We start from the raw sequence: 13,726 nt of genomic DNA on the forward strand, positions 1-13,726 counted from the left end.
CCTGCATAAAACAACTTGTTAGTAGAGAACATGGGTGCGTCCTTAGGGGTGTTGGCGGGTTTGACTGGGGCGGTGGCCAGTGCTAGGTTGGCGTGGTGGTTTTGATTCTGTACAATTTCCCGCGACTGCTGAGGTACTTGGCCATTCTTTAAAGTGTGTTTCCTTGAAGCGAACGAACGCAATCAGGCATTAAAACTCAACATTTGTCCGTGACGTACACTGTGCCCTGGGTCGAATTAGAAGGCGCTTTTATTCAGCTCACGCGTTTCTGACGTGCAAATGAATGTAGTTTTCGACCCGTTTACACAATAGCCAGAAGCGTTGTCTCCCTTTCAAAAGGGAAAAGCAACGTGGCGTCCAGCTTTGGAGGGCTCCTACTGCACCTATCTCCCACCATGTGACTTGTCGAGACTCAGAGTTGGCCGAGCGCAACAATCGCCCTTGTAGGGAATTTATTCAGCAAAACTATTTTTAGAAATTAGGTTTGTTGAACATAACTTTAGTTTATTTGTTAATGTTTTTCTTAAACTGATGAACTGATTGAATGGGTGTCCTCCCAATCCCCTAAATTTGCAGCGCAGTCATCTCACTGTTTAAGAAGGATTTACATGTAAATTGATATAACAGGGATTCCAGAGCTATCACTTGAGGCAATTTAAAGAACTATCCATCTAACATATCACTAATCAACGTAAAGTATAAAAATAGTTGTCAAGTCGTCCTCAGGTTAACCCGAGGTGGCAAAATTGTAACCAAGTTATTATGACTTGGAAATACTGGAGTAAAAAGCAACTTGACATAAAAACTACCATTGTCACAAGACAAAGTGACTTTCTCCTTTTATTCGTAAAGAAAAACTTTCCTGAAAGTGAAATAAGAGAATGTCAGCATGAAAAATCCACTGAAAAAGGCACGGTGGGAATTTGTCCTGTAGATACCCTGCAGGATGGTACTTGTCTCCATGAAACCTGTGCCATGTTTTTAAAAGCCTCCAACTCAAACTGAGGATTGGGACAAAAGATAATAAAATGTTACTTATTTTATTATAATAATAATTAAAAGAGGATGTAGTTGTTATGCTTGGAATAAAGATAAAAGGAACATTTCTGTTTTACAAGCTATTCAATTATTTGATGGTTGCTTATTGAAATGAATCTGCCTACTAAACCACCTCAAACACTAATTGTGGTATAAACATAATTTAGCTTATAATTGCTCATAATTAGTTGCTTTTCAATTACTATTATGCTTTTTCCCAATGCAATTTAAGTCAATATAAAAGTGCCAAGAATCTTGGCAAGGTAAATCCTTGTTAATTTGATGTAGGATAGCTTAAAATGGTGTCCATGAATTGGATTGGTTCTTTGTAAAATATATAATTTTTCTTAGGCATCATTATTGTCTTGAAGCTCAAAATCCCTTGTACTTTTTTCCTTTGGGACTGGGGATTAAACTCAGGGGTGCTTTACCACTGAGGTACATCTACAGCTCTTATAATTTTTTATTTTGAGACAGGGTCTTCCTAAATTGCTTAGGGCCTCCCTAAACTGCTGAGGCTGGTGTTGAACTTGCAATCCTCCTGTCTCAACCTCCTGAGTTGCTGGGATTGCAGGTATGCCAACCATGCCCAGCTCTTGTACTCATTATTAAGTTAGCTAATCTTAACTTAAATATTTCACTGAACTCAACATGTCTAAAACATTTATCATCATTCCTAAACTGGCTTCTTTTCTCATCAACCTCTTTCTGTTAGAGTGAACTTCCCCCCCTCTTTAAAAAAATGCTTATTGAGCAGCAGTTTGTATATATAAGACTGCTAAAGGACTTTTATCCCACAGGTCTTCTAAAGTCACGACCCCGTACTCTTTTTAGTAATCATTCCTATTAGAATCCCAACATGTGTGCTGGGAACTGAACCCAGGACCTCCCACATACAGAGTACACTCTTTACAACTGAGCCACATCCTCAGCCTCATTCTAACCTAACTTTTGTAGAAACTCCTTACCTGACTCCACTTTTCCCTGGAGTTGTCACCCAATTTCTCTGCTCCCCTTAACAGTAAAACTTCCTAAAAGATAAAAAGACAAGTCCACACTTGCAATCTCTACCTCCTCATTGCTTCGTCGAACCCTCCAAATGGATATTTATCCTTAGCACTTGACAAAAAAGCTCTATGGGTAAGCACCCCTGGGTTCCATTTCCAGTACCAAGGTCCACATCTTGCTAAACCCAGTGGTTCGGTGGTTGGTCTCAATTGTCACTTTATTCAGTCTTTTCGTGTGTGTTCATGTGGTACTGGGTATGGAACAAAGTGTCTCACCCAAGCTAGACAAATACTCTACCACTGAGCCATATCCCCAGCCCTGTTTTTCCTTTTTTGTATTTTATTAGAGACGAGGTCTCTCGGAGTTGCTTAGGGCCTAGCTAAATTGCTGAGACTGGCTTTGAACTTGCAATCCTCTGTCAGGCCTCAGCCTCGAGAGTGCTGGGATTACAGGCCTTTGCCACCGTGCCTTTTTTTTTTTTTTTTTTTTTTTTTTCTTTTGTACCAGGGATTGAACCCAGGGACACTTAACTACTGAGCCACATCCCTGGGCCTTTTTTATATTTTATTAGTGACAAAGTCTTGCTGAGTTGCTCAGGGCCTCACTGGCTGGCTTTGAACTTGCTGTCATCCTGCCTCAGCCTCCCTCGTCACTGGGATTACAGGTGTGTGCCACCATGCCCAGCTCTTTTTAAAATTTTATTTTGAGACAAGGTCTGCTAATTTTTCCAGGCTATCCTTGATCCTCCTGCTTCAGTCTCTTGAGCATATTCAGTTTCAGTAGCTTGTGGTACAATTACTTGTACTTAGCCAGGCGTGATGGCTCATGCCTGTAATCCCAGTGCCTCAAAGGGTGAGGCAGGAGGATTGAGAGTTCAAAACCAGCCTCAGCAATTTAGGGAGACCCTAAGCAATTTTAGTGAGATCTCATCTCAAAATAAAACATAAAAAGGGCTGGGGATGTTACTCAGTGGTTAAGTACCCCCAAGGGTTCAATCCCTACAACAACAACAAAAACAAAACAAAAAACAAACAAACAAACAAAAAAACTACCCATACCTTCCTTTTGTGTGTGGGGAGGCTGGGTAGAAGTGGAACCAGGGTCTCATAAATACCAGGCAAGAGCTCTGCCACTGAGCTCTACCCCCAGCCCTGCATCTTCTTTCCTGAAACAATTCTCCAGGTTCTTATGATATCTTTCCCTTTTGAGTTTCCTTCTACATCTGGATTTTCTTCTCTGTGCTGCAGTGCTCTTGGCTTCACCTCTGTGCTTTTCTCAATGCACACTTTCTCCCTAGATGACCTTCCTCATCTAGTCCATGCTTTTGAACATTTGCTTACTTGAAATGCCAAATGAGCATATAGAAACTAACATGATTAAAACGAGTTGTTCCTTTTCAAAACAAAATCTGCCTCCTTCCTACAAACAAAAACAAAAACAAAACAAGAGAAACAAAAGCCAAGCTGTCTTCAACTGAAGCTCCCTGGCCGACTTTACTGCCTCTACTTTGCCTCTTGATAGTTTCCCCTTCACACCATAATCATCTCATTACACAGTAGTTGCTCAACCCCAAAGGCAACCTTTATCCCACTCTTTCTTGCATTCCTCTACATCCAATCCATCATTAGCCTTGTTAATACATCTAAATTCAGACATTTGAAGAATTTGTCTTTTCTATCTTCACTTTACCATCACCTAGTTTGAACACTAAAATGAGTGCCCCAGGATTATTGCAATAGTTTTCTTAATAGTCTTTTTGCCTTTAACTTGCCACTTCAGTTGATTCACTACAGAGCAGCCAGAGTGATGTTTTTAAAACGTAAGCCCAATTATGACAAGCAGTAAAATTTTCCAGTGGTTTCCCATCATACTTAAAACTTTCTTAACCTAGTCTTCAAATCCTTACGTGATCTGGTCCTGATTAACTTTCCTCCAACATCATCTTCACCATTCACTTGTGCCTTAGCCATACTGACTTTTCTCCTTTAAGGTCATTTTTATTTATGGAAAATGCATTTTCTTTTCTTTGTATGATTTGTTCATTCTTGTCATTTAGGTCTTAGTTCAAATGTGCCTTCTTCTGCAAGATCATCTCTGGTAGTAGGGCACAGGCTAAGCTATTATAACAAAGAGATTCCCAAATACAATAACTCAAAAAAGATTAAAGTTTATCTCTCTCACACACGTAACAGTTCTGAGCTAGGCAGGTGGTTCAGGGTGAGTGAAAATCTCTGCTCCAAGAGATCATATGGAGAACAGGTTTTTTTTCTAATCTGTTCTTCCCATAGGACGCAATCTTCATTCTTATGCTTGAAGCTTGCTTACATTTGTTCACTTTCTAGCCTGGAAGAAGAGGAAAATAAGAGTGGAGACAAAAGAATTTCGTTATGAAAACAGGATCTGGAAATTGTACCATCATTTCTGTTCATGCTAATTGTGAACAAAATTGGTCCCTTCCACCAGGGCCGTGGTGAATGCCTGTAATTCCAGCCACGTGGGAGACTGAGGCAGAAGGATCATGAGTTCAAAGCCAGTCTCAGGAACTTAGCAAGGCACTTAGCAACTCAGCGAGATCCTGTCGCTAATAAAATACAAAAAAAAAAAAAAAGGGCTGGAGATGTGGCTCAGTGGTTAAGCACCTCTGGGTTCAATCCCCAGTACCAAAGGGGGGAAAAATTGGTTCCTTCCAAAATTCAGGTGTTGCCAATGTGATAGTATTAAGAGGTGGGGCGTTTAAGAGATTATTAGGCCATGGAGGCTTATGAATCCCTTATGAATGGGATTAGGTGGCCTTATAAAGGAGCTCAATTTAAGAAGTTGGTCCTCTGGCCCTTCTGCCCTCTCCCATGTGAGGGCAAATTAAGAAGGCTCTCACCAGATGCCAGTGCCTTAATCTTAGACTTTCCAGGCTCCAGAACTGTGAGAAATCAATTTCTGTTCTTTATAAATTACCTAGTCTCAGTTATAAAAAAATGACTAAGACAGAGTGGGGATGTAGCTTAGTGGTAGAGCGTTTGCCTAGTGTGCATGTGGCCCCGAGATGATGCCTTAGCATTACAAAAACCACCACAAAAATAAAAAAACAGGCTAGTTCATTTCATTTCATGTTCGCTTCAAGCTGCAAAAGAGACTGAGAAATGCATCTGACAGCTGGGTAGCAAGTCACCTAGTCAAAACTTAGAGGATTCTATTTCTAAAGAGAAGGAAGGAGAGAATCTGCAGTCCTGTCCCACCTCTTCCTTACTACCTAATCTACAGTAGTCAGCTAGTCACTCTTTAGAGCAGCATCCTGTTTTAATTCTGTACATAATTATTTAATCTTTGGAGTGCTGGGGATGGAACCTGAGGCCTTGTACATGCCAGGCAAGTGCTCTACCACTGAATTACCAGATTCCACTGAAACTACATCCCCAACCCTCTACATATTTCTTACTGTTCTCTTATATTTACTTGTTGGAATTAGCGGTGCTCTACCATTGAGCTAGATCTCCAGTCCTTTTTATTTTTATTTTTTTTAATACAGAGAGAGAGTCTCACTGAATTGCCCAGGCTGGCCTCGAACTTGCAATCTTCCTGCCTCAATCTTCCAAGTTGCTGGAATTCCAGGTGTTGTGCCACTGTACCTGGCTTTCAGTTTGCTTTTAAGCCACATGAAATGCTTGTTTGTTTTTGCTAAATATTCTATAGCACCACTCAAAAAAAAGTTGGCATAAGTTGGTACTCAGTCATTATTAATTGAATAAATGAGTAATGAATTTTTAACTACATTCCTAATATGTCCAACTATTTCAACTAATCTTGTCAGCCAACTTTTCTCAAAGCCCCCCATTCCATGCCTTCCACTATCAAAATCTTACTTAACTTCTAATAGCAGCAAAAGTTAAAATTCCACATTACATTCTCTAGAACAATACTCCTGCACATGCTATTAGTTACCTATTGCTTCATAACAAATTACACAAACCTAGTAACTTAAAACAACACAGACTCTATCTCACTCTTTCTGTGGGTTAGCAGTTCCCACAAGGTCTAGCTAGATCTTTTGCTTCACAGGACTGCAATTAAGTTATCAGTTTGTTTTAGTAAGCTTAAGCTGCTATAATAGAGTACCATAAACTGGGTTCTTAAGACATAGGAATTCCAGGGGGAAGAAAGTGGGGAGCAAAAGGGTAAACACTGAGGATCAATATTCACCAAATTATATTGTCACATTGTGTACATGCATGAATATGTAAACAATGGAAATTTATTTCTCATAGTTCTGTATACTGGAAGTTCAAGACCAGTGTGCCAGTATGTTGGGTTCCCATGAGAATCCTCTTCCAAGCATCCCCACATGGAGAAAGGAGATCCAGAGAGCTCTTTGAGGTCCCTTTTGTAAGAATACTGGTCCTATTCAGGAAGATTCTTCCCTTTTAACCTAATTACATCCAGTACCCCAACATAATACCATCACATTGGGAGTACGATTTCAACATATGAATTGGGGGGATCACAAAACATTCAGTCCATAACACAGTCCTTACTGTAGTTTCAAGATTCACCTGGGAAAGAATCTGCTTCCAAACTCACATGATTGTTGGCAGGATTCAGTTTCTTGCTGTTGGATGGTGGGTCTCAATTCCTTACCATATGGGCCTCTCCATTCGTCTGCTCCCAGCATGGCAACTTGCTTCATCAAAACCAGAAAGAGGGCTGGGGTTGTGGCTCAGTGGTAGAGTGCTTACCTAACGTGTGTGAGGTACTGGGTTCAATTCTCAGCACCACATATACATAAATGTCCATTGACAACTAAAAAAAAAAAATTAAAAAAAAAAACAGAGTTTGCTAATATGACAGAAGTTACACTCTAATATAACATAATCACAGAAATGGCAGTTCCCCACATTTTCACCCCTGACATAATCTTTTGGTTAAGCAGATTAGGAGCAAATTACATCAAAGGAGAGTGGTTTGCACAGGTCATGATGACTAGGACTCAAAGATCAAGAAGGGTCATCCTGGAACCTACTGATCACACCCAATACTTTCTGAGAACTCTGAAAGCATTTGCCATTCAGACCACATAATTCATCACCAAGTAGCTGCATTGTTGGTTTAATATATCATTTAAGTTGAAATTTCCATGTCTTTTATTTTGATATCCTCAATCTCAAAACAAGACACATATGTGATTTTTCATGTACTTTTATTTATTTTTTTCAGTGTGGAGTATAGAACTCAGGTCCTCATGCATGCCAGGCAAGTGTTCTACCATTGAGCTATACTCCACCCTTCATATACTTTTAGATTGAATTTAAATTGATTAAGTCCTGGAGCTGGCTTCTTCCTTATATAAAAGTTGATTGTTACATTTTCAGAAATTTTCAGTCAGTCAATGTCATATTGGTGGCATGAAAGAGATCATGGTGGAAACATTTACTTCAATGAAACTGTCAAACTCTACAGTCAGGGCTTATTTACTAGCAAACTACTAGTTGTCATAAATCTGTCACATTGTTGGCATTGAAAATATGTTTTTTTCCAATGTAAATGTGAGTTCTAGTACTCAAGGCTATTTGGGACTTCACTGAGAAAAGTGTTTTGGCAAGTGCACAACACCATAAAAATATGGCAGTATAACTGCAAAGTACAGAAGTAATAAAAGGGAAACTAATGAAGAAAGGAACAACACTGTAATGCCTGAGGTATTTTACATAAAATTGTGAAACAAAAGTGCCCAGATATAATCTATCCCCAAAGCTGTTTGACTTCTTTGGTGTGACAAATATGAATGAGAGGAGATAATGCCAAAAGTGAGAATGCAGTTTTATTTGGAATGACTCTCCTTAATGTTCTGTATAGTATTTTAGCTTATAAGATGAAGGATAAGAAATGGAAGTGAAACTAATATGAGAGATTGAGAGGCTCAAAATATCATAAACTTTGTGATGGTGAATTAAATATTTAACAGCAGACAAAAGAAATAAAAGCTAGACAATGAACTTAATGGAAATGGACAAAGTCATTTATAAACAATTTGTCCTAGCAAAATATGCTAACATAATTTTCTTACTCATTTTATCAGTAACTAAATGTTCAATAAGCAAAGAATTGGTGATGTGCTATTTGCAAATTTTATGTGGTTCATGAATGCTTTTTTTTTTCTTCTTTTTTTTTTCAATGGCACCGATGATTGAACCCAGGGGCACTTTACCACTGAGCCACATCTCAAGTCCTTTTTATTTTTTATTTTTATTTTTATTTTATTTTGCTAAGTTGCTGAGTCTGGCCTTCAGTTGTGACTCTCCTGACTCAGTCTCTCCAGTAGTTGGGATTATAGGCATGCACCACCATTTACAGATCATAGTTTCAGTTTTAAACTATTTAAACAAAGAGTCCCTTTGAAGGTTTTTAATATTCTTTTTTCTTTTGCACTTTTCCCCCACTAATGTTTTTAAAATTTTTATTTGTTTTAGTTATACATGAGAGTAGAATGCACTTTGATTCCCCAGTATTTATGAGTGCTCTCCCTCTCTCTCTCTCTCTCTCTCTTTCCTTTTTCTGGTAGTGCTGGGGATTGAACTCAGAGCCTCACATGTGCTAAGCAAATACTGAGCTACATTTCCAGTTTTCAGAACTGTTATTTCTTCTTTCCACATTTTTAGTGGTGTGTTATACTTGTACATAATGATGGGATTTGTTGTTACATGTTCATACATGCACACAATATAATAATAGGCAGAACTGTTATTTGTTTTTAAATATTTTTAGTTGTAGATGGATACAATATTTTATGTTATTTTATTTTTATGTGGTGCAGAGGATCAAGCCCAGTGCCTCACACATGCGGGCAAGCATTCTACCACTGAGCTACAACCCCAGCCCAGAATTATTATTTCTTTACTGCTATTTCTAAATAATCTTTTATAGCTTGAAGTCCCAAACTCCCAACACTTCCCTAATCTTCCTATGCTACCAGTAGATTTTTTAATCAGTAGGTTAGGATTAGGTCAGTCACTCTCGAAAAAATTTTAAACTGAAATTTAAAAGCCTGTGTTTTCTGAGGACAGCTGTTTATAGAAATTCAGTTATTAGCCCATTGCTAATGGTAAGTTTTTCCTGTTTCTTTTTTTTTGTTGTTGCAGGGTACTGGGGATTTAACCCACGGATGCTTTACCACTGAGTCACATCCCCAGGTCATTTTTTATTTTGAGACAGGGGCTTACTAAGTTGCTTAGGGCCTTGCAAATTGCTAAGCAGGCCTTGAATTTGCAATCCTCCTGTCTCAGCCTCCTGAGTTGCTGGGATTACAGGCATGGGTCACTGTGCCTGGCTGCTTATTAAGTTTGCTTCTTTGGTTTTTTAAAAAATTTTTTAAATTGGGGATGAATGCAATACCTTTAATTAATTAATTAATTTATTTTTATGTGGTGTGGAGGATCAAACCCATTGGCAAGCACTTTACCACTGAACTACAACCACAGCCCTATGGTAAGTTTTTAAGTCAAGCATTACGAGAAGTAAGTTTTTTAGAATATTTAACTTATAAATTACTATGGAAAACCAGCCCTTTTTACCCTACCTTCCAAGTCTTAGATCTAGTTTCAGAAAGCAGGCTCAGATCAAGAGTTGGGAGGCTTCTACTCTGTAGAAACAGTAGCTCCAAAGTCCTACATCCACATTTGAGGCTTATTCCAATAAAAAACAAAACAACAACAAGAACGTACCTTGGATTTCCTATGGTGAGGACTGAAAGTCCAGAAGTTTTATCTGTTTTGTGATGCTTTGAGTTTAAATACTAATAAGCAGTATTAGATATTTGAAGAAAGCCCTCGACATTAAAGAGAAAGAAATCAAAATAGATAAGAAAAAAGGAAACCAGAGGAAACAGAAATAATGCAGGAAGTGAAAGCAAATGTCTCAGGCATAAAATAGTAATAATGAAACTCTGCAAGGATAAGAGAAAACACTACCCATGAAAACAAAAGAAAATAAAAACAATGCTATAAACAAGGAGCACTCAAAGAACAAAAAAGGAGTGCTTGGAAATTAAAGATAAGTTAGCTACGGTTTAAAAAAAAGTGGGAGAAATAGAAAAAAAAAGTGGCAGAAAGATTTGAAGAAGTATGAGAATGTAGGATAAGTCAGAGATAAAAACAGGAGAGAAATGATTGAATAATCAGTCAGTCGAAGGAGCCCCCATATCCAAGTATTAAGAATTTTAAGAAAGAAAAGAGAAGGTAATCATCAAGGAATAGTACATGAAAAATTTCAGAACAGAAGAACATGGATTTCTCGATTGAAAGGGCTCAACTAGTGCCCTGGACAATGAATGGGGGAGGACCCACACCAAATTACATAATTGTGAACTTCCAGAACACTTTGGGATAAAGATTTTAAAAGCTTCCAGAGAGAAAGAGTGAGAGTGAGAAGGAGAGTGAGAGTGAGAGAGAGAGAAGGGAAAAAAGGTCATAATATATGGGACCTTTGAATAGCAACATTAAAATCTTAAAGATAATGGACTAACGTTGTTTTTTGTTTTGTTTTGTGTTGTGTTGTGTTGTGTTTTTGGAGGTGCTGGGACTCCAGCCCAGGCCCTGGCACCTGGTAGGCAAGAGCTCTACCACTGAACCATACCTCTAGTCTGATTATATTTTTTTGGTACTGGGGATTGAACCAAGGGATGCTTAACCACTGAGCTACATCTTCAACCACTTTTATTTTTCATTTTGAGATGGGGTCTCACTAAGCTGCTCAGGGCCTTGCTAAGTGGGCTGAGGCTGGCTTTGTATTTGAGATCCTCCTGCCTCAGCCTCCCCAGTTGCTGGGATTACAGGTGTGTGCCTGATTATTTTAACTGATAACTCTATACCTGGCTGTGGGCAGTATCTACAGTTTTTGCTAGGCACTGTGATAAGCTCAATATACATGGGAAGGTATGCAAGTTGTCACAGCAACAATAGAAGCAACAGGTTTCAAAAATCAGAAGTAAAATGTGATTGTCTAGTTTTTTTTTTTTTTTTTTTCATCCTTTTTGGGATGTTAGATATTGAACTTAGGTCCTCATGCACACTAGGCAAGGGCTCTACTACTGAGATACATCCTCAGCCTAATAGTCATTGTTTTTTCAATCACACAGGTTAAAGAATTGTTTAAGTTCTAATACTGGGTCATTCTCCTATGTGGTTCTTATTTGAGAAAGCTAATAACTGGAGCAATAAACTTTCATTATCAATGTGTTATCTCAGAGAACCCTTATGTGGAACTGAAGAACAAAAGCTATTCTGGTATCTGGTGACAGGTTTTAGTTGATCACTCAAAGCTCCCACTCATTCTGGAAACCAGAGACCTTGACATCTTGGTAAATGTGGACCAAGGAGCCTTAGCACGTCCATTTTTTAATAGATTCAGATATACTTGCCGCATACACACCAAAAATCCTGCCTTGTTTTACAGTGATTATAAATCATATAATGATTTGAACTTTCTTCCTCCAGATCCTTAACCTTCAACTTGAAAATAATAAAGATTGAGAAAGACCCACTCAGAAAGTCTAATTTAACCTATCTGGTACCTGAGAACTTGATATGCTAGATCTTTTATCTCTATTCACATTTCTTTCTTGGAGAATCCGCCCTCCCGAGTCCATAGAAGGGACAGCCCTACTACTTTTAGACCTTGCTTCCTAGCCACAGCTGACAGGATTGGTCAGAACACCTAATCCAGTCAGATTCTTTTGCTTGATAATTTGAACTCAAAGACCTAGATCCCTTCAAAGGAGTTTACATAAAATGCAATGGCACCAGGAATTTATGCATTCCAATATAAACTCAATTAATGAATTTTATTCCATAGAATGTAAGAATTTCAAAAATGTAAAGAGGAGATTAATGTTAACATTGTTATCAGTGGTAAAGTAGATGAGTTTTTAAAATGGGCATATGTAAGATAATTATGAACCCTTTGGTATCTGTTCATATCACAACACACACACTTTTAAAGCAGTTTGTGTGTGTGTGTGTGTGTGTGTGTGTGTGTGTGTGTGTGTGTGTGTGTGTGCTGGGGATTAAGCCCAGGGCCTTGTGCATGTGCCCAAAGCAATTCTTTAAAAAAATGACTTTTAATTCAATTCTGACATAAAAACATACATTTATTTATGTCAGTCACACTGTGTACAATTAAATACTTACAAAAGAATGGTAGATAAAAAATGTAAATCATTTTGGATGAAAGCGAATAAGTTGTTTCTGTCTTGGGTAATTAAAAATTAGAATATCTTATGAGTTTATGTATGGCTATTTAATTCTTATCTACTTTGAATAGTGAAGTCATAACATTTGTTTACTTAGTTTCACACCCAGAGTGAAAACTTTTTCCATTCACTGTGATATTTCTACAGCCTATTTCATATTTCACTTTACTTTTACTAAGCCTTAGAAAGAATATAAGCATTTTCTAAGAAAAATTATATTTAAGGAGATCATCAGTTTATCTAACTACTACCTTAATTAATAGCCAATAGATTTCTTGTTTATTTCCTTTTTCTCCTCTTCTTTTTTTTTCCTTCAGCACTGAGGGTTGATCCCAGGGTCTCAAGTATAGTCTGGAAGCACTGTACTACTGAGTTATATCCACAGTCCTCCAATAGATATTTTATTTTATTTTATTTATTTGTTATGAGTGATTGAACCCAGGGGCCCTTAACCATTGAGCAACATCCCAGCTCTTTTTTACTTTTTACTTTGAGACAGGTTATTGCTAAGTTGCTTAAAGCCTCGCTAAGTTGCCGAGGCTGGCTTTGAATTCGTGATCCTCCTGCTTCAGCAGCTGGGATTACAGGCATGCACCACTACACCTGGCTTCCAGTGGACATTTTAAAGCTTATTTTTCTTTCCTTTCCTTTTTTCTTTCTTTCTTTCTTTCTTTCTTTCTTTCTTTCTTTTTTTTTTTTTTTTTTTTTTTTTGGCAGTTGTAAGGAGGGATAGAATGCCTTTATTTTATTTGTTTATTTTTATGTGATGCTAAGGATTGAACTCAGTGCTTCACATGTACTAGGCAAGTGCTTTGCCACTGAGTTATAGCCCCAGCCCTCATTTTTAAAATATTTCTTAGATGTTGATGGACCATTATTTTATTCATTATTTATATGTGGTGCTGAGAATCAAACCCAGTGCCTCACACATCCTAGGCAAATGCTTTATCACTGAGCCACAACCCCAGCACTCGTTTTTCTTTTTTAAAGAAAGCAATTATGTGTCCCCAAGAAAGGATAACAGATTGAGTTGGTATAGTGTATTCTTGGTTATCAAAAATACTCATGTAGCTTTGGGATTTTGAATTGGTGAATATTCATGATGTGTGGAAAAGCATGATACACACTACAATCTCAATCACAAAATGGGATATTGTGTATGTACATGCACGACCTGGAGGGATACGTCCAACTAAGCTGCTTGTGACTGGATGACTTTGTTCTTTGCTTGTGTTTTTGTTTTTCCTGTAATGCACACATTAACATTTAAAAAATAAATGCTATTTAAAAAAAAAAAAAAAAAAAAAAAAGAAAGCAATTATGTCAACGAAGTGGCAGTAACTTAGTTTAGCTTTGTTTAAAATGGCCTGGTATTGATGTATTTACTTTATTTACTCAGAACTATATTATACCCAAGGAGTTGTATGGAAAGGAGTGAGTCCTTTC

General features: G+C 37.8%; 1 long non-coding RNA gene across 1 annotated transcript in view; it reads right to left on the reverse strand.

Annotated features, from left to right (window-relative positions):
• Positions 1-4,015: 4,015 nt before the first annotated feature.
• LOC306666877 overlaps positions 4,016-13,726 on the reverse strand; it is a 70,471-nt gene continuing 60,760 nt past the window's right edge. The window contains exons 3-4 of the long non-coding RNA XR_013765423.1: positions 6,591-6,837; positions 4,016-4,389 (exon numbers count right to left, since the gene is read on the reverse strand). This is a non-coding gene — a long non-coding RNA (uncharacterized lncRNA). The remainder of the gene's footprint in view (positions 4,390-6,590; positions 6,838-13,726) is intronic.

Source organism: Sciurus vulgaris (assembly GCF_902686455.1).
Source record: "Sciurus vulgaris genome assembly, chromosome: 7".
Classification (NCBI taxonomy): domain Eukaryota; kingdom Metazoa; phylum Chordata; class Mammalia; order Rodentia; family Sciuridae; genus Sciurus; species Sciurus vulgaris.